The 19,988-nt window shown below is 41.0% G+C and overlaps 2 long non-coding RNA genes across 6 annotated transcripts in view; one reads left to right on the plus strand and one right to left on the minus strand.

The window, feature by feature from the left end:
• The window catches only part of LOC119495694, a 92,666-nt gene that overhangs the window by 35,335 nt on the left and 37,343 nt on the right, over positions 1-19,988 (minus strand). Inside the window, exon 7 of one of the 5 annotated variants that reach the window (XR_005208543.1) lies at positions 4,281-4,372. The exons of the other annotated variants lie outside the window; for them this stretch is intronic. This is a non-coding gene — a long non-coding RNA (uncharacterized LOC119495694). Of the gene's footprint in view, positions 1-4,280; positions 4,373-19,988 lie in introns of those variants that run through there. 5 annotated transcript variants of the gene reach the window in all.
• Positions 10,226-11,607, plus strand: LOC119495696. The gene is made up of 3 exons (XR_005208546.1): positions 10,226-10,464; positions 10,694-10,778; positions 11,085-11,607. It is a non-coding gene; the product is annotated as an uncharacterized LOC119495696 (long non-coding RNA).

Below are 19,988 nucleotides of genomic sequence, written 5' to 3' on the forward strand. Positions count from 1 at the left end.
TTTCTGGAGGTAAGAGCTGCGTGTATCAGGTGAATTATGATGGCTGAAAAGAGTGGAAATACGCTTTTGGTGGACAATGGGAGCTGCGGAGCTTATTCAAAGCAGCCAGAAATACAGACAACATGGTGACGGAGTATCGGGCACACACTAGAAGTAAATTATATTACCTTCCAATGGTGCGGAGGTAAATACCCTGTTTACATAATTGTGTGTTTGTCCTATGAAATACGATCCCAGAAGGTATATGAATGCTGCACTCAAGCAAAAAGTAGTTATTTCACGCACACTGAAAGCTGAATTTGTTGGTGATGCATTATGCTAATCAAGCTATTTATTCCCACAACCATGGTCTCGTATACCTGTCACCCACAGCCATTACGGCAAGGCTTGATCAAAACCTTGAATGTTGGCAGCTTCCCACTGAGAGAGGTGATGAGGGGCTGAGCATGCTACTTTTTGTATGTACTCTGGAGCCTCTATTCATACTGAAGCATGTCCTCTAAGGCAGCTCCGTGGCTTTGATAGTATGGAGTGAGAGGGCCCTTCTCTCCCCAGGGTCTGATATAATGAGGGTGAGCTTACTAAACATGATCTGCGGCTCTCTCAAATAAGATACTTGAAACAGCCCGAGCCTGAAACAGTACAACAAACAGCACTGATTCATTTGTACACATGCTCTCGCTCTCTCGCTCTCTCGCTCTCTTTCTGTGAGCTGTATGAGGGAGGGCTAATGTGTTTTAATGTGTTGTAGAGAGTGATACGGGGATGGAGAAAGAGCACAGAGAGGCACAGGAGTCTAGCTTTGTGAGCATTCATTCAGAGCTCGAACACGGGAAATCTGGCTTTCCAGTTTAATTATTTCCTGTTAGCATAAAGAAAATGTGAAGTGACAGATTTTAAAATGATTGCATTCATGATTTGCATTTATAAATGTGAATAGAAATGTACTGTGAGAGAATAATGCGTCAACCGTGCCATTTCTCATATTCAGTCTTTATCTACTCTGGGATTTTATCACTTGGCAGCGGGGAATCTGGTAATCAACAGAGACATTATACTGGGAACAAGGTGTTTCTTTTGTCAAACAAACCCGAAATATCAACTAGGCCGGGAGTCAGCACAATGTAACAGTGCTAAAGAAAGAAATGCATTTCCTGTCCTCTGAATACACATTTACAAGGGTGGATTTTATTTGCTGAATGTCCATTTTCTCTCTATTTAACCTTAAACATGACCGCACATTTTCCTACACTGGCAATTTCTGTCTGAACTATGGCGAGTAATATAATAACACCTATAGTGGAGTGATATTGCGCCCAAGTTCTTTGAAATCCGACTCTACCAGCCTGTTTTTGTGGCCTAATTTGAGAAGTGGAGCACTTTCTCCTGTTCCTCTCTGCCCTTTTTCATGTCGTGCTTACCACAGGGAAAACCAGCTACTGTATCCAAAAGTCCATGCAATTAGCATCGTTCAGAAACGCATTACCTAGGCGATTCTGTCCTAACGCATACTGTAAAAGCTGGTGTCCCACAATTCATTATACAGTACTGTAACTTTGAAGCAGAGATTCTGTGTTCAATCAAAGAGGGATTGAGAGTAAAACACCTGCATTTACAGCAGCCCCACATTTCCATAATCTGTCTGCATAAACATCACCACAGCTGCACGATCCCGGCCTAATTGTCAAGCTGATGATGAATCTGTTGTTGGTGAAGCAAAGAATCTTTTCTCATCTTACCATTAACTGAGATAATTAGCTGCAGCTGCCTCAACTGTCAGACAGAAAGCCAGCTTCAAAGTTCTTAAGTGTCAGAAGTTATTTCTTTACATTGAATCGGATAAGAAAAATATCAGGCGAGGTTTAAATGCACAGGAACATCAAATGATTTCACTTTACCAGTAAAATGTAAGACAGATATCTTGTCTAAGTGGCAGGTCAATGTTCTGTACCTTTATACCATTCCAGAGTTTTATAGGAGCTGCCATCAGTTTTCCATCTGACCTAACTAAAACTCTTTTTCTGTCTTTTTTGAGTCGAGCCCCAAACTATTCCCTCACTGCCCTCAATAATGGCCTCAATTTAAGCTTCACCGTGCCTTACCTTCCCCTTATTTTCGCTTCCCTTTGAGATACCAAAGCTTTTCTCGCTCTGAGCTGCTGGAAATAATCACAGGACATGAGATGAATAAAAGAGTTGTGTTTTCTGGAAGTTTTCCTAGTTTGACTTGGTCTGTTTTGTATTTTTGTGCAGTCAGTCTAGCTTTAACTTGATGTATTATACATGCTTTGTACAGAAGAAAGCCAGGTGACAGCTCTGATAAATAAAGCTGCTTATACTGTAGGTCCTATGAAAATACTGAAATTATGTATGAATGATAGATAAAGAGAGCATCAGACCTTTATTTGAAGCGCTCATCCCAAACAGACCCGCTGTCTGCATGACTGTGAGTAATGTGTGTTTGTACTGGCAGGCAATCATACATGTATATAGGCGTAGGATGAATATTATATATTCATTCAGGGCCGGTGGAATATACGCTTTGTGTGTAATTTCATATGGTTGTAGTGGAGGAGGCACACTATATATCGTCAATGTGTGGGCAGATGTCATTTCAGTGGCATTTACGCTGAACCTGTGATGCTGTCTTGTTTATCTAGTAGATGGTGGTAGTGGGATGAGAGGTAGAATAACAACCAAGTGTATAATCATGTTTGCAAACCACAACAGAAAAGTGCTATGATAAAAGCTGGGATTGTCAGATTTGCTGTTGACATATTTAGCTTTTAATCTTAATGTAATTCATTTGTATCTGTTAAATAATTTGAGTTTATGAGAGCAAAACAATATGAATCCTTAAAATTCTCACACAACAGAAGATCTTGAGCACCGCAAGGCAACAAAGAGTCAACAGAGAGATGTAATATCAACCAACCAGTGGTGCATCTAATTCTGACATTATTTCTTTGGCTATCAATTATTATGTTGTCACCCAGAGCAGTACTAAAGCAAGCGGAGCAAGAACAAAACATTTGCAAGCATCCACTGCTAAATACTGCACAACTGTTTGCAGTTCTTGCAGAATTAGCATTCGTGAATGGAGGTGGAACAATAGAAAGTAGTTAAAATATTCTAAAAAATGTGCAGGGTCAGGAAATGTGCATTGATACTGTAAGCAAGATACTGTGTGAATAATTAATATCTTTCATCAAATACCACTAGGTTCATTGAAAAGGCACAGTCTGTAGTTTCTGCTCACATCCACAGAATTCTCTGTTTACAAGGAAACTGAATGAGTTTGAATAAAGGTTTTGACTGCTCTGAACATGCCCTGTTAGCATCTCCCTGCCCATCCCTCTATTGCATAGAAGAGACGCATGAAATATCAAAAGGCCATGTACGTCAGCTCAACAAGATTGGAGTGGAGGGGATTTTCCTCCAGTGTGCAGTGCTGCACCTCCAGCAGCACTCATGACCACGGGGAGGAGGAGGGGCAGCTGGAATTCCATTTCTCAATGATGAAATTCTTTTCATCATGCCTCTTTTGCATAACAAAGGTGCATAAAATGCATTATATATGGCAAAGTGTAACTGCGAACCGCCACAAAAAGGCTGTCTTTTTCGACGCAGTCCTCTATTTCCAGGAATAGAAGCAAAACGCTTCAGCACAATACCCACCATTGCCTTTGAGAGGTTAAAAATATCCCCACCCACCACTACCTCTACATGACAAGTGTGCACGAGTCACTAACCATACATTTAATGTGATTAGAGGGCTCATGTAATTTCAAAACTAATTTATCCAATGAGTACAATATGTGAGCATTGCAGACGCTCTGCTATTTCCAGATGTTATTCATATCTATTTGAATACATTCTTTTAATTTGCTATATCATTAAAGCCTCATGAACCAATGACTTGTTTCTTTTCGACCCCACACAGTTCAGTGAAGCGCAGAGAAGGAGCTATAGGTTTGTAATATTTCATCAGAGGTCTATTATGCTGATAAAAAGGGATGGGATGAAAAGAAGGGCCATTACTGTTGAGGATCCACGCCAGGTGTCACTCTAATTTAATCGAGCCGCTAAAGACAAAGAGGCGGCCTGAGGGAAGCCTCTCAATAACAGGCCTGACTGCAGATGACAGGGGCACAATAACCTGTGATTGGAGGACAGACAGGAGGCTTTAGGGCACGTCACCCTGCACAAATGACACGACTCAGTGGATTAAGCAACTCAAAGATACTAAATGTGTTTTTATATTTACAAATAAGAAATCATTTGATTAACAGTAACACATCTGCAATTGAAAAATGTAGTGAGACGTACATTTGTTACTTCCTCTGATACCAGCTCATGCAGCGTCACAGCTTCTAAACAAAGAGAGGAGGCAGTTTGTGGTCATGATAAACATTAGCGTCGTGGGAGGCAGAGCATACGTGCAGGGTTCACTCAGCTCTTATAAAGGATATTTCACTTTCTCTGTGCCATGCTGGATTTGTCTACGGCTGAACCAACTGTGATCAATAGCTTCAGATGTTTCCCTATCTAGCTGTGTATCATTACTATTTAGATCGAGCCGATGGCTGATAAGGTCGGAACAGATAAGAGGTACTCTGTACACAACAGCCTGGGCAAGCCGCAGATAAAGCAACACAGGTTCAAAGTGTTTGTACCAAGGCCTAAATTATGAGGTTAGATTAATGTTTCATGTCGAATTAACACTTCCAACACATTTGAAAGGTTGAACTTAAGTTTTTAAAGTGTAAACTACGGTTTTAAAACTTAAAAATGGGATTCAAATAATTGGAAATAACTTAAATATCTGAAATAATTGCTTTAGTCTGACAATGTTTGCATTGGGATGTTTTCATTGTCTTTTCAGGGAACCAAAACTTCTTTTTCAGCTTTGTATTCTGGGATTTCTGACGGTTTTTCAACAGAAGAAACTATTAAAAACTGAAAAAAGGCAGCACTGAAAGACTGGGCAGAAGCCCATGTTTTCCCAACCAATCACTTGGCTTCTAATAGAATGTAAGCCAATCAGCTAACAGGGATCCATCTAAATGATGAGCTCCCGCCCTGGCTGGTCTGATGTTTTCAGCGTTGCTGTCAACTCCTTTCCCCTGTTGAAACACCGTCAGAAATCCCAGAATGCAAAGCTGAAAGATCAGATTCAAATCAAAACTTTTCAGTATTAAAACCATAGTTTACACCTACTTTCAACCTTTCAAATCTTATTTTTTAATATTTGATATGATGACGGTAATCTAACCTCACTGCAGCTAAATATATCTTGATGGGAGAAAGGTCGACTGATCTTGAAAAATCACCAGGCACTAGTGGGAATGAATGTTGACACAAGCAGGCGCATTACATAAATTATGCTTAAGCAGTGCTCTCCGAGTCATTCAGATATTCAATACAGCACTTCAGGACCTCAAGAAGATTTGCAGGATTAGAGGTTGTAAGCCAGGCCAGCTCGATATATTGATCCTCCCCCTCACTGAGAGCTGCATTCAATTTCCCAACAATTAGATGCACCTGAAGGTTAATATGGTGCTTTGTTAATCTGTTGTGTGTTGTGTTGTTTAAAACTAACTCTCTCTCTCTCTGCCTTACCCTGTTTTTTATTTTCCCACCGCATATGCTGGAGCCACTCTGCAAATCTGTTTCGCTGAAAGGGTCAAATCTGTGGCAGGGCACTGGTTTCATACAGGTCATTTAGTAATTAGTAATGCCATGATATTAATGCATTAGGAGAGGCTTTCTCTCACCACACTGCTGGTTAAGTACTCTAGATCATTTCTAGGCAACATTACAGGCTCGGGTAAATTAGGTTGGTCCCCACTATGACCTTGTAACCACACTAACTCCTCCCATGACCGCAGTATGTTTTTAATAGGTCTACCTATTATACCCAGAAGCAATTTTGTTTCCATCCATCCCTGCAGGCTGATTGCATATTCTGAGGATGTTGCTGACTTATGGCCGTGTGAGAATGAATATTTCTCTCCTGGGATCTGGGGGATATTTCTCTGGTGTGGCATACATTTGGGCTCCTAGTAGTAGAAATGACAGCAACATTACATGGTTGAAATGAATCCCCCATAATGTTATCCATTTTTATTCATAAGAAGCTACGACATGCCTCTCATTGGTTTCTGTGCGTGAATGCGGTGGTGGAGGGGATTTTGTAACAATTTTCAGTTATAAATCATGGACAACTGAGAATTATGGGGTCAACAGAAAAATAAAGTGATAGTGTATCCGTGGATGTGCAGCACACAAGACCAGATACAAGGCTCACATGTGTTCATTTTATACTACTACAGCCACAGCCAGCCCAATAAATTCATACATCCTAATCTCTGCTGAAAGTGAGCGGCAGAGCGAGGACGGGGCTGATACTGACCAACTACGAAGGAGGAGATTAGCTACAGAGCTTTTTGCTGCCGTCTGCTATTTTAGGGGGAAACTAATGGCAACTGAACAGGGAAACAATGACTCCAGATCCAGTAAAAGTAGCTGAAGCGGACATCGGGGGGAAAAAGTCCTTCATTCAATGCCTTTTCCAGGTGAAAATGGAAGATAATGGTTGTAGTTACTGTCACAAATGCTCTTCTCTATAATTATTGCTCTAGATGCATTATTACCATTAAGCTGAGCACACCTAACTTTTCCATCAAAGAGCCCTTTTCCATCAAAGCTGATATTTTAAGCAGTTGGGACTATTAGAGTGTAATAATTGGCTGTTTTAAAACAGTTTTTCTCTGTTCGGGCACAGTGAAAGGGTTTCACGCGGCAGCCGTGCAGTCATCTAGAGCTTCCATGCCCGCCGTTCAAGCTGGGAAATAATGAAGAAATTAGGACTGATGGAAAATCTATTATAAAAGCTATCAACTTTTCTTCTTAAAAACCTCTGTTATACAGTTACTGTGGAAGGGCTATTTGTACAAAAAAAGGGCATATTCAGTGGTCAACCAATTTGAACTGCTTACCTCATACAGAAGTGACAGAACTGCTTACTACTAGAGCTAGTATTCATGATGTTTTTTTCCCCCAGAACAACATTAACCTCTACTCCAATCAGTGTGAAAAGGTGAAAGTAAATCCAAATCACCAGTCCACTCTCCCTGCCAGATTTCAGTCATTTTCACCTTCAACATCCTCCCCTCAGCACCATCATATTGTCACCTCTGCTACAGCTGATTCTGCAAAACTGAGAAATGAGATATAGAGTGTGAGGGGGGGTTTTACTGCGTGTGTGTGTGTGTATGTCTATGTGGTGTGCATGTGGTAGTAATCTACACTGTGCGTATATTGCAGTGGCTGTTACAAACTCAGATGTCTCTAATCAGTCAATATTTCAATAAGATTGATATTACTGCTTTGCCATTTAAAGGCCGCTGTCCTCACTGATGACTGATAATCCATGAGGTACAGAAGCCAATGACTCATACGAAGAAGTGTAAATCCTGCACGATGCATGACATCTATATGCTCCCTCAAGGCTACTGATTCACACCATATCCTGCTTTAGTTGATGTCACACCGTCATTTTTAAAGAGCGTTTCGGGGAAATATCTACTGTAGCATATGTGTGGATCAGGCTGGCAGTAAAAACAAGGCTATATAAAGGTAAGCTCTCTTACTGTCACTGACCTGAAATATGTACAGGGCTGGGGAATATGATGATATATATTGTCAAAACAATATGAAATGTCTTATCGTATCTTATTGTTTCGATTGCAATGTAGGCTAGGCCTATATTTATTTATTTTTTCTCTATAATTCCACTTAAAACTGTTATGTTCATTTTGCACTCAGATTCTTAAAATGAGAAAATACTTTCTATTTATCAAGTATTTAAATCAAAGAGGCGTGTACAAAAATAGATTTTACCATGTGGTTATTTCATATAGACTATTTATTTACTGAACTGCCAGAAAACATGCTATATCGTGATATATATTGTTATTGAGATATGAAATGACCTATATTGTGATAAAGGATTTTGGCCACATTGCCCAGCCCTAATAGAGCAGATAACACTCATCTTCAATTTTACGCTTTCTCATAGAACTGCTAATTTAAACCATTAATTCAAACTCACACTGTTCTCTGAATCCTTCCATTTTCTCATCTCGTCACACTCACCCTCCTACTTTCCCCCCTGGTGGCGGATGGAGTAACGGTTGGGGGTACTGCCTCAGTAATTGGAGAAACCTTCTGAAACATGCAGATGAAGCTGGGTGAGATGGAGAGGAGCGAAAGTGGAAAAGGAAAACGGACCAGATTCCTAATTATCCGCCCCTATTTTTTTTCCTATTCCTTCTTGACAGGGTTAGAGTCGTACTGTGGAAGATCCTTCTACTTCTCATGCTGGCCTCGGCATAATTAGGCGCAGTGTACGGGGCTGAACAGGGATTGATGCTCACATAAAGGCCTGAGCGAGGAGGGGGTTCAGAGGAAAGCTGGGGCTTTGATGAGAGGGTTAAGAGCACTGTCAGCACACTCGCTCTAACACATGTAACAATGAAACACCCTGTCAGATGACACACAAGCTGCCTTACAAGAAACTTGGACACACAGCAGCAAGAAATTGGTACACTAAACTAAATATGTTCTGAAATATCAAATGCATTTTTTGCATAAAGAGACTTTAATGTAATCAAAGGCCAGCGCAGTTCAGAATGGGGGGAAGCAGAGGCAGCCCCAAATAGCATATAGACATCTGAAATATTACTTGCAATGAAAAAGAGGCAATCTCAATGATATGGCATTCATTTCCTTTCAGGTGGTGAGAGAAGGATGAGATAGGCTGTCTGCTTTTTAATATATTTAACAGTGTCAGAGCCTCTGGTAGCGCACAGCAAAGGCAAGTACATAGGGAGATATACTGTAGTCGACTGCATTTTTCAAATCACTGCACGAAAATTGTTGCTATTTGCATAAACATACATTACGATGTGGATAAATATCACATTGAGTGTGAAGTGAATGCGTCACTGTGTTTTGCTGTTTGTGTTCTTGTCTCAGAGTGTACAAAATCTAATGCATACTGTATGTGAGTGAATGTTAAATTGAGGATGTACATTTTCTTTTCCCTTATGAGACAACTAGCATTGTACCATTGTTGCTATAATTCAGTGAGTAGAGGAGGAGATGCGGGCATAAATAACCCAAATAAGGTTTTGTAAAGACCGTATTCCTATTAGGTGTGCAGTGTTCCCGAAAGTGAAAATGTATAGCAGATCAGCCCTGACAGACAGATGGTATCAAATATGCTTCAATCAAAACTCTTGTTTTTCAAAATGGTATTGCATTATTTTTTTGTTCTAAAAATTTAAATTCAGTTCAGTTTTCTCCACAGAAGTCTATTTCCTGCCCCCTTTCCTTAAATCATAAGGTCTATTTCAAAGTCTCTTATGCTGCAGATGTTTTGACAGTCATATTCTGATTTATTTTTCTGCAGGCAATTTCATCTTTAACAAACATACACACCTCTTTGCAAAAGCTAATTCCCACTGAAATGATGAGAGCAAAAGCTCTGTGGAGCATTCTTCCCATGGTTAAGCCACCTACCGCAGCTAAAGGGGGCTCAGCGCTACCCCTCTTGCAGGGCGCCGGGCTGCTCTTATCGCCCCACCACGCGGGCCGTAGAGGGGTAATAGGATTGTGACTCACGGAGAAAGTGCCATGCTCACCAAGCAGGGGAGGGCTGAGGCACAAGTGTGAAGGGCCTCTGCGGCTGTCCAGCATCATGAAAGCAGAGGAGCAGGCGGGGAGGATGTGTTCTTCTCTCCCCATAAATAACCCTGCTAAATTGCAGGCTTTGGAGGGTCAGTGGGACACTGGTCTGCCAGTGTATATCTGGCGGCCTGAATATAACCTGTAATCCTGCAGCCCAGAAAACGAACAGCACAGCAGTTACGGCAAAATGTCTTTTCTGCAAAATGGAAGCCTGAGTGTTTATGAGCTTGGAAAGAGAGAGAGAGAGAAAGAAGAGAGGGTGAGAGAGAGTCGAGGCAGAGTCGGGGTGATTTTATAGTTTGTAGTCAGTGTCTGAGTGGTAGACTCCTTCCTTGACTGGCTGAGTCCCAGCACCAGCACAGCATTCACTTTGTACTCGAAGGAGGAAGATGAAAGCAGCACTGGGTCAAAAAGGGATGGAAGGCTGGGGGAGGGTGGGGGCAGATGTGGGGGGGCTTTATCTGACAGACAACCGGATCACTTTGGTTTCGGATGCCGGCTGGGTGTGACTGTTAACATTCAGTGAGAACTCTTGAGGTTAAGCAAGCATTCACAGATTAAATACTGACTTCAGAAGTCGCACTGATTCTCTGTGATGATTTGAAATCAGAATCCCTGAGGCACCAGAGTGAAACAAAGTTTTTTCCGTTCGCCCCTCTATAGTACGTTCAGTGCTGACGGCAAAACCATTCCACCTGTCGGCAGTTAGGTGAGTGGGTGTGTATTTCAGTTACATCAGCGCCCCGGCGCTCATGGGAAGGGCAGTAAAAGGCACTGCAGGTGGTGGAAGACTGAGATGTCCATGCTGGTTGTTTTGATAGAATATAAGTGGCCTGAGGCAGTGAGCAGCCGATGGAGAGCTATAGCGAAGATTTAGGGTTATTATTGAGAGGCAGGCATGGTGTAACACACAGGCATGGGCTTGATATCTGTTTCAGATTGGTGAGATAGGAGTCCTCCCCTCCAGGACTGATTACTTTATCTAGAGGACCATAAAGCACACAACAGACAGCATAGAGCACGGTAAGAAATATAACCTATACTAAGGATTAAAGGTGCAACACAGAGAATTTTCAATATAGTTACTGCAAATAAATGATATTTGTTCACTCACTGTTCTTTCTGTATCAGATAAGTTTGGTGAGAATGATTGGAAATGATTGGTAATGTAGCATGCAAGTAGTAGCGTAGTCATGGTCACACATGCAAGTGAGTTTTTGATTATGTTGAAGTGCCCTCTCTGAATGCCATATTACGCCATGAGCAGTTGCATTGCCTGTCTTATTTAGTTTGATTGATGGTACTGTTTACTGCTCACACTCCCATCAGGACAGTTTCGTTCGTTTCACACATGCTGGATGATGGCAACCCACTAACTGATGCTAAGAAAGCTAAAGTCCATGTCTGGCTTTCCTCGTGGATAAAAGACTTTTTGGGGGTTTTTTTTGGATGAAAGTACAAAACATATCTCCCTCACAGAGCGGCTTAATAAATAGGATTTGGAAATGCAGAGAAGGAGAAAGCTAAAGGCTTCATCACTGTGAGATGAAGAGTTCGACTGTGTATGACCAGGTTTGCAGAGCTGCAGAAACAGCTGGAAGCCGCAGCAGTGAAAGATCACGGACATATGCTCAACACCTTCAGAGATTTTTGACAACTGAACACTATAAGCTACATGTACCACTTAAAAGTGGAGCTGGTTTCTAATAAACCATTACATTTTCACAACATCACGCTTGCCTTGACCCTCTGGTCTGATTGCTTTCACAATGCTGATTCTTGCTTTTTGACCTATTACAGACTCTTCACCACTGTGCTGCTGTGCTTCCTGTGTCTGATTTCAGGTAGCACATCTGGGATCCAGTGTTACAAGTAGAGGTAAAAATCAATAGTTCAAGAAATGTCTTAGTCTACAACTACACTCACTACTATCATTACTGTAAAATTTTAAATATTATTTTGAAAGAGAAATCTCCCTCATTCAAAATCAGTTTTTCTTTTAATTGAAGTTCTACTGCTGTGAAAATTACAATTTCAGTGGCAATTACATTTGTTATGAGTATCACACCAACATGATGGCATTTCATTTTTTATAATTTGAAAGGCAACAGCGTTATATCAACAAACCAGAGCTGTGCATCAAACTGTAATCAATCTCAAAATGCACATGCATGAAATTATGGAAGCATTCGTGGCAAAACTAGATTGTCAGCTAATGTCACATGTGCCACAAAGGACACGGCTTCTGTTTTTCCCTGCGTCGGCTGTATTCTAATTTATTTCTTGACAGGCTTGATGAGATAAAGTGACGAGTGGTAGGAGGTGGCTGTCAGGAGGTGACAGGGTCTTTCTTCTGGCTGCCTTTTGGTGGCTATCAGGGCTTCTGATCTGGCTGAGAGCATGCCTGCCACACTGAGAGGGTCAATGGCCCTCACAATGCAACAAACCCCGTTTTTGTTCTGTGACTGACAGTGATTCACCACACATATAGTTGCTGTTAAGTGTATAAATGTCTTAATAGGGAAAAAGCTTTCTCGTTCTGGGGGATGAAAGAAAAAAAAAAAATACACAAAGAGCAAGCTGAATCAGAGATGTATTATATATGAGGTAAACTGGGAGATGGTTATCAATGTGACAATGGTAGAAAAGGTGATAATAAAAAATGCACCAGTGTCTTGGTGACAGACTTTATCTATTAACACACATGTAGCTGTATGACAGGATCTTCAACACAGTGTAAGCAGACCATAGACTATATGAGGAAGTGGACATAGTCAACGTGACGTCACCCATTGGATTGTGGACTGCCAGTTTTAAGTCTTGAGTTTGGCATTTTGGCCGTCGTCATCTTGTTTTTTGCAACCAAAAGGGACACGAGAGGGTGGAGCTAAGTACAATCGAACGGTGAATAAGACATTTCTAGGCAATCAAATGTTACAGTACAATTGCCTTTCATGAACTGAAAACACACTGTGAAAGGGTTAAAGTTCTAAGACAAAAACACAGACAACTCTCAGACTGGAAAACGCTGTGGTATCACAAGGTAGCCACGCCCTAAAGCATACCCTGCTTTATGGTTTACTTTACTCTAAATGGGACTATAATTTACTAAATGCTGTATTGAAGGAGACTTGAAACTAGCAATTGAGACCATAATCTCATGTTTACAATGTTTGCTGAGGTAATAAATCAAGTGAGAAGTAGATTTATTTTTGCAACCAGAGGAGTCGCCCCCTGCTGGCTATTAGAGAGAATGACAGTTTAAGGCACTTACTTCACTTTTCAGACCCGGAGGTAGCCCAGTAAAGCAGACAGACAAGCCTTATGTTTTATTTTATCATATCAAGCACTAACCCTACTATCACATATTGCATTTGAATATTCAAATATACCAAATGTACACATTTTACTGTATGAAATTTCCATTTGTAAATGATCCGTTTCTAGTTTGCATGTCTTGCAGGTGTTGATGGTCAATTGACAAGCAAGAGCATTTTTTTGTCATCTAAGAATTCAACTTTCTTTGCACAAAGATCTCCTCTTCTCTATTATTATGTATGGATAAATTCTGTCTTTTGATTTATGTCTCCCAACTTGTCACATGAAAGGCTGTTATGTCTTCCTCTTCTAAAGTTTCTATTGTCTAATGTCTGAGTGATCCACTAGTCTGATCCATGGGGTTACAGTATAACTTAGATCAATTGGATATTTCCTCTTTATAGTGACGTTACTCTCGATATACTGCATATTATATTTATTCTCCTCTTCCTCCTTCTGGTATTCTTTTCTTGTCTGTCCCTCTGCTTCCCTTTTATCTCTTGTGCGGAAGAAGTAGACATACTGTACTTTGTCACTGGGTGAGCTTATGCTTCAAGACACACAATCCTGTTAGGAATTGGCACAGCTACGTCCATTTGATGCCAGTCAAAATATTACAGTCTGTTCACTGATATAATGAGCAATGGACATAATGCAGCCCATAATGAGGCTTGTTTATATGTCTACCTGGTGTCGTATGTATTGAAACAATGCCATATTGGTTAAGCACCCAAATCTGTTCACCTTGTTTTACAGTGTGTTTGTGTGTGTGTGTGTGTGTGTGTGTGTGTGTGTGTGTGTGTGTGTGTGTGTGTGTGTGTGTGTGTGTGTGTGCGTGTGTGCGTGTGCGTGTGTTAGTGTGTGTGTGTGCATGGTTGTTCCTGTTTGAACCTCAGCAGTAAGACACGGATGCTATCATGACAAAGTGATGGGCTTTACTAATACGAGCCAACACTCTGATCAGGATTCAGCAGGTGTTCTGCGTTGAGGAGACTGACGTCTGCTTGGGACCATCCATCAGAGCTAAATGGCAGATGGTCCTCTCTGTGGCCAGGCAGGAAGTGCACTAACACAATCGCTGCAGAAACACAGGGAGCACTCTACCTGCTGATAATCCACTTACACACAGACAAAGCTGCTTTAATCTGCCCGCTCCTTCCATGCACACCCCCTCGCCACACGACAAGGCCAGGCTCCATGCTGGAGAATCACCATTGATCCACTGCACACATGTACACAGGCTGAGCACTGACAGGCCATGTTATAATGAATCCCTAATCACTTTCATATGTGGCAGGATCACGGACAATGAATACAAATGCTTAAAAATAAACAGAAAATTGCATCTTAAGTATTTCTTGCTGCTAAATCATTTTTTTCCTACTAATTCTATGCGTGCATCTGGCTCTGGTTTGAGCATCAGAAGAAATCGGGATACTTATTGTGGACTAAATCCTGTTTTAAATTGTACATCTGCTGTAAACAAGCACTAGAATCAGTTGAGAATTATATCCGCAAGCTTCCACCTATCATCACAAAGGTTGCGTATTGTGCTAGGAAGCTGGAGTCGTATACTTCTTGAATAACGTTTGTGCTCCAGTGGCACTGGTTGCATCATAAAAAAACTACTACTATTATATTCTTGATCCGTGTAAAGAATAACTAAATGTCACTAAAATCATCTTAGTTCATTATTTATAGCCACAGACAAAAAAAGTCTTAGTTGTATTGTATACTTGCCTGTAAATGTTGGAAAATGTTTTTAATGTACTGACTGAACTGTGTTACATATAAAATATTGTTTGGACTATATTTTTATTTGAGTTGTATTTATTAAAAGTTCTGTCCTAGAGAAACTCAGCAATTTGAGATCACTGAGTGCACAGGCACACGTAAAGCTAGGGACACACCAAGCCGACATAAAAAAGCTAGGGGCGACCAAAGCCACCAGCTGCGTCGCCTCATGTCGCCTGTGTCTTGGCCAAAAAGTTGCACTCAAACACACTGCAAAGACTACAGCCGACAGCCAACTACCACGTACGTTCTGCGCCTGTGTAAGATGAAATAACTCTCCACACCAGCAGGTCGCGGTAGTCTGTATTCGTCATTCAAATAGGGAAACCGGAAGACCGAGGATGGCGGATATACAAGCTGTTGTTATGATACTTACATAAAATAAAGCGGCGTTTGCCGACCATTTTCACACCACTCTCACTCACCACTTAGCTTCATTCTAGATGTCCATGTCGTTGTGAAAATATCCGTGTATCAGAATGATCAGATGAGATGAAGATGAAAAATGAGAAGAGCCTTCTGTGTTTTTCTTCTTGACTTTACTCGTTGGCTTACTTTCTTAACTTCCGTTTCTCTTCTTGTCCACCGATTCGTTTAAGCTGAACCGCCAATCACAGAGATTTCTCTCACCGATGGGCGCCGCCGCATAAACATGCTGAATCTGTCAAAAAAACACCGCCGACAGTCGAAACGCTCACCGGCGGCCCCAAACTGTTCGACGCCCAACCGTCGGCTTGGTGTGTCAGGGCCTTAATACAAGCCACCACAAACCACTGTGTAATAATTCAAACACCTTTTACCCATGTAAAATATTGAAATTAATGATCACTGTCTTCTTTGGATAATGATAAATTGATAATCCTGAAATTCAGTGCCCACACACCACATGTATCGATGCACATTACTTACACTACACTGCCATTAAAAAACAGCCCACTGCACTGTGATGTAAGAGCAAATAACAGCATTACCTCGACTTTGTGATGAGAAACTGAAATGAAGAGTGCATTTTTGTAACAACTTCTAAATCATCCTTGAAGTATGAAACATATAAAAAAAAAAGTATTACTTGTGTGACTTAGTGCACTTTAATGAGTACAGATTCACATTTGGGTTCCGGATGCTTATTAGAAAAGCCGGACATGGAGCTGGAGGTGAATGAGGCCAGGACCTGGAAGTCCCACAGGGAGTCATTAGATAAGAAGATGAAGTTTGATTGAAATCTTTTGCCAGGTTGTTCCCACTGATGGGGCTTCATTAAACAACATGGACTTATTGAGGCTGAGCAGTAGGATCTTATGTTTATCTTTCTGGCATCAGAAAGGTCTACTGCGCTGAAACTCTGCCCAGATCAAAACAGATTTATAGGGAGGTTTCCCTGTTTCTGTATCCCGGGGTGCAGAGCTGTTCTTGCTCATGAACTCATCTGTTTAACAGTTTGAATAACGAGTTGTCCTCTTTTCTCAAGGCGTGAGCAGTGGAGCTCTACAGGGAGGAGGTGTCAGAGCGGAATAAGAGGGAGAGAAGGAATGAACAATTAGTGTGGAGTGGTGGAACAGTTCCACGGCGAGGCAGAGGCGAAGGGGGGAGGGAGCCATGAAAGAGGCCAGGTGCAATATCGCATCCTTCCTGTCAGAGGGCTTAAAAGGAGAGCAGAGGAAGAGCGTTTAGCTCCGAGGGACGCATGTGGAATGCTGACCACAGGTTGGAAGAATCGACTATTCAGAGTGCGTCTCCTCCATGTGCCCTATCGGGTCGGGGAGGTATCTGCCAAGTAAAAACTGTTGCCAACAGTTTCTGAGGTGCTTGGAATACCGACAAGGAAAATCAGGTCTGGAGGATGAGAGCTGACCTTGATCACAGCAACTGTGATACTCTGCTGAGACTTCATGCTAGTCAAGAGAAGGATTTGCCACAGTTTTATTTTAGTACTGGATATCATGAGAATTTTTTAATGCTCCTTAAAAAACTGTATTTTTCAATGCAAGAACAAAAACATCTCTGAAGCAATGACTAATTCATCGTACATCTTTCTTCTATATTGATCTCTCCGCAATCGTTGTTTCTCTGTGCGACCACTCCTGCTTTATCTGCACTGTATTTCATCAAAAATCAATACAAATTACATTTCTAGTATGTCAGCAGATATGTTACAAATGTTCTTTCATGCCACGCAATTGATGGGGAACTGTAAGCGCTGCAATGTTCTACTACTGTACGTCTCTGCCAAGCTTCACATCCAGTTCAGCCTTCTCTTCATACAACATTTGTATCCGTGTATACAAATTGAATATCTGTGCAAAATATTCAAGTATAAATGATAAGAGTATTGCCTGATATCTTTAAAATAACTTATAGACATTGATCTTTGAAAAGTGGCAACACAGGAAGATGAAAAGGGAGGGTTTAAGGTAACAGAATACAATAGGCATGGATAAAAGGATTTATAAAGCTGTATATATCTGGTGAGTCAACCCGGATCTTTTTGATTAGATATTACCTCCAAATGACTCCAACTTGAGACAATTGTTTGCCGTATTTTCTATATTTTCTCAGTTAGAGCTGTCCTTTCATCTCTTGTTTTATGCTTTGTTCATATATCATAAAAGAGTGATGTCTCCTCGGAAAGAGCGATGACTGGTTGCTGTGTATTCAACCGTAAGGCAAAACGTGTCAGGTGCTCTTGGAAAACGGGGGGAAAAAGTCAGGATAGACAGGAAGGCAATCCAGGCACTCCAAAATACTAAAACAAATGGCAACGAGGAAGGAAATATACTAAAAAGCCTTTATTGTAGTGGCTAAATTGTTTAAAAACCCAACATGTTTCGACCACTGTAGGTCTTCATCTGGGCATTCAACCGGTGATGTGTCCTCATTTAACTCTTTGATTGCCTTATGTTTGGTATTAGAGGGCCCCTACATTCATGGTTGCATGCATATATCAATTTGTTTGCCATCATACATCACCAGACATTTTGTTATGGTATATAAGTTCCAAATCAAAAAGCACTTTGACTCTTGAGCAGCAAACCTGACCAAAACATTCATTATAACGTTTCCCACAAAACTGGCAGACATGATAAATCTCTCTCCTATCCACTCTCCAACGAGTCCAAGTAAAGGCTAAAACTTAATGGTCTTTTAATTTCTGATTGCCTGTCTCTTTGATTGGCCTTAAGTAGTGCCATCCTTTCAGTGGTGATTACTATGGGAACTTGTCAGACTGGTTAATTGGTTCTTTGGTAGACTTTTTTCTTGAAAGGGCTCCCTGTTTCTCCCAAGGGCAGCAGGTGTCGAAAGAACAACACTACAGCCTCTTGATGCTAAGAGCGCCGCTCCAAATTACACTCATTAAGGCAATTCAAATATAAGGACACTTACATAATTATGTGCTATTAAAGAACTCAAATAAGTTTGAGATTGGTTTAAAAAGACCCAGGCAAACTCACTGCCGATATAGAGTTTTAATTGTACTCTCCAAATCTGGAAAATATTTTAACTTGAATGACAAAGGAGCGTTTTCGCTTTTAAATCATCAATGTCCTTTAAAATGCCTGCGGTATCTTTTGTTTCTGTTCCGAGAGAGACCATAGGATGTCCTTGCTTGGTCCTTTTTGTGAAGCGGAGCAAAGTCCCTGCTGAGAATTCTTGGTGTTTGTCAATCATTGATTAGGAGTTCTTTTAACAGCATGCACTAACATCTCAGCACTCTGGTGAGATGAGTGCCAGGTTCAATAACCTCCCTCTGCTCTCATAGCTAGAGTGTATTTTTGCTTGTCACAAGTATGCAAAGCATTGTCATTCAGTCTTCATTGACATTTTTGTTCCAAAGTCAATATCAGCCACTTATTCACTCAGCCACAAGTGAAGAACAGGTCTAGTGGGTAAAAAAGAAAAAAAAAGCAAGGACACAATGTTCTTTAAAAGTTTTGTCTTTCAAGGCAGCTGAACAGTTCTTGTCATTTCTAAAAAAGCCTTTCTCTTCCCTAACAATCTAGGCTGAAAAATAGAAACTACTGGGACTTTCTACAAAAGAAATGTCAGCTTCATGACACTCGACAACTGCAGAAATAACAACAACAGGCCGACGGATTAGTGGTGCCAAGTGAGAAAGTGTACTAAGTCACATAACTGCTTATCCTCTGAGAGGCTCTGTACCTCTATTGATCAGTTTGGGGACCTTAACCAGTTCACCACCAATGGGGACTGAAGGCAGAGAACATGTTCTCTTATCAGACACGAAAGGACACTTGACTCTTTATTTCTATTTTGGACAACAAATGTACTGGTTGTGACACCTTTGGAAAGCCCTGTTTGTCCTTGGAGGACTTTCATTGTTCACATTGTTTCACAGTGTTTTAAAAGTACAACACACTGAAAAGTTTTTGTTAAAGTGGATGAACTGTGGCTTATTATTACTCTAAGCAGGCCATACAGACTAACGACCACATTGACTTGAGGTAGGAGAAAATCAAAGACTGAACAAAGACATGATAGTTGGCTACTGGTTTTGAGGAAAGCCTTGTGGATTTAAACCTTTAAGAGCACTTTTGTCTGAGAAAGTAGGACATAGTTTGGACATAATGAGTAAAAGAGCAGATGTGTATAGTCCAATTATGCAGTTGTAGTGACTGAGTACAAAGAGAGTGCACTTTGTTTCCTCTGCAGGTAGAGCAAATTCCTTTTAACAGTAAATGAACTGTCGCTCTGGTGTGTGCCTCCAGGGTGTGCAGTAAGAATTAAGGACTTATGAGAATCTGTGACACATATGGTCTACTACTAAAAAGAAATCAAACTGCATTGTCAATCAAAAACAGCTTGTGTTTGTCTATACAATGGTTCCACTGTGAATGTCACATATGTGATTCAACTAAAATGACATTTGGTACTGGATTTAATGAGCAGCAAAACATGAAAGACAATTTTTTTTCCAGCAGCAATTGAGGTGTCCGCGGATGTTCTTTAGGGCTCTCTAATGGATAAATGGCCAAGCAAATGCTGCCTGACTTCGGAACATGCAGCTACCCGGCTCCAGAGTTAAAAGCCCAAAGTAAGATTAATCACTGCTGCTGAGGGGGATGATATTCTTTGTTTCTGGTAATTTATGGTCTCTTTACAGCC

Source organism: Sebastes umbrosus, chromosome 10 (assembly GCF_015220745.1).
Source record: "Sebastes umbrosus isolate fSebUmb1 chromosome 10, fSebUmb1.pri, whole genome shotgun sequence".
In the NCBI taxonomy this organism is placed as follows: domain Eukaryota; kingdom Metazoa; phylum Chordata; class Actinopteri; order Perciformes; family Sebastidae; genus Sebastes; species Sebastes umbrosus.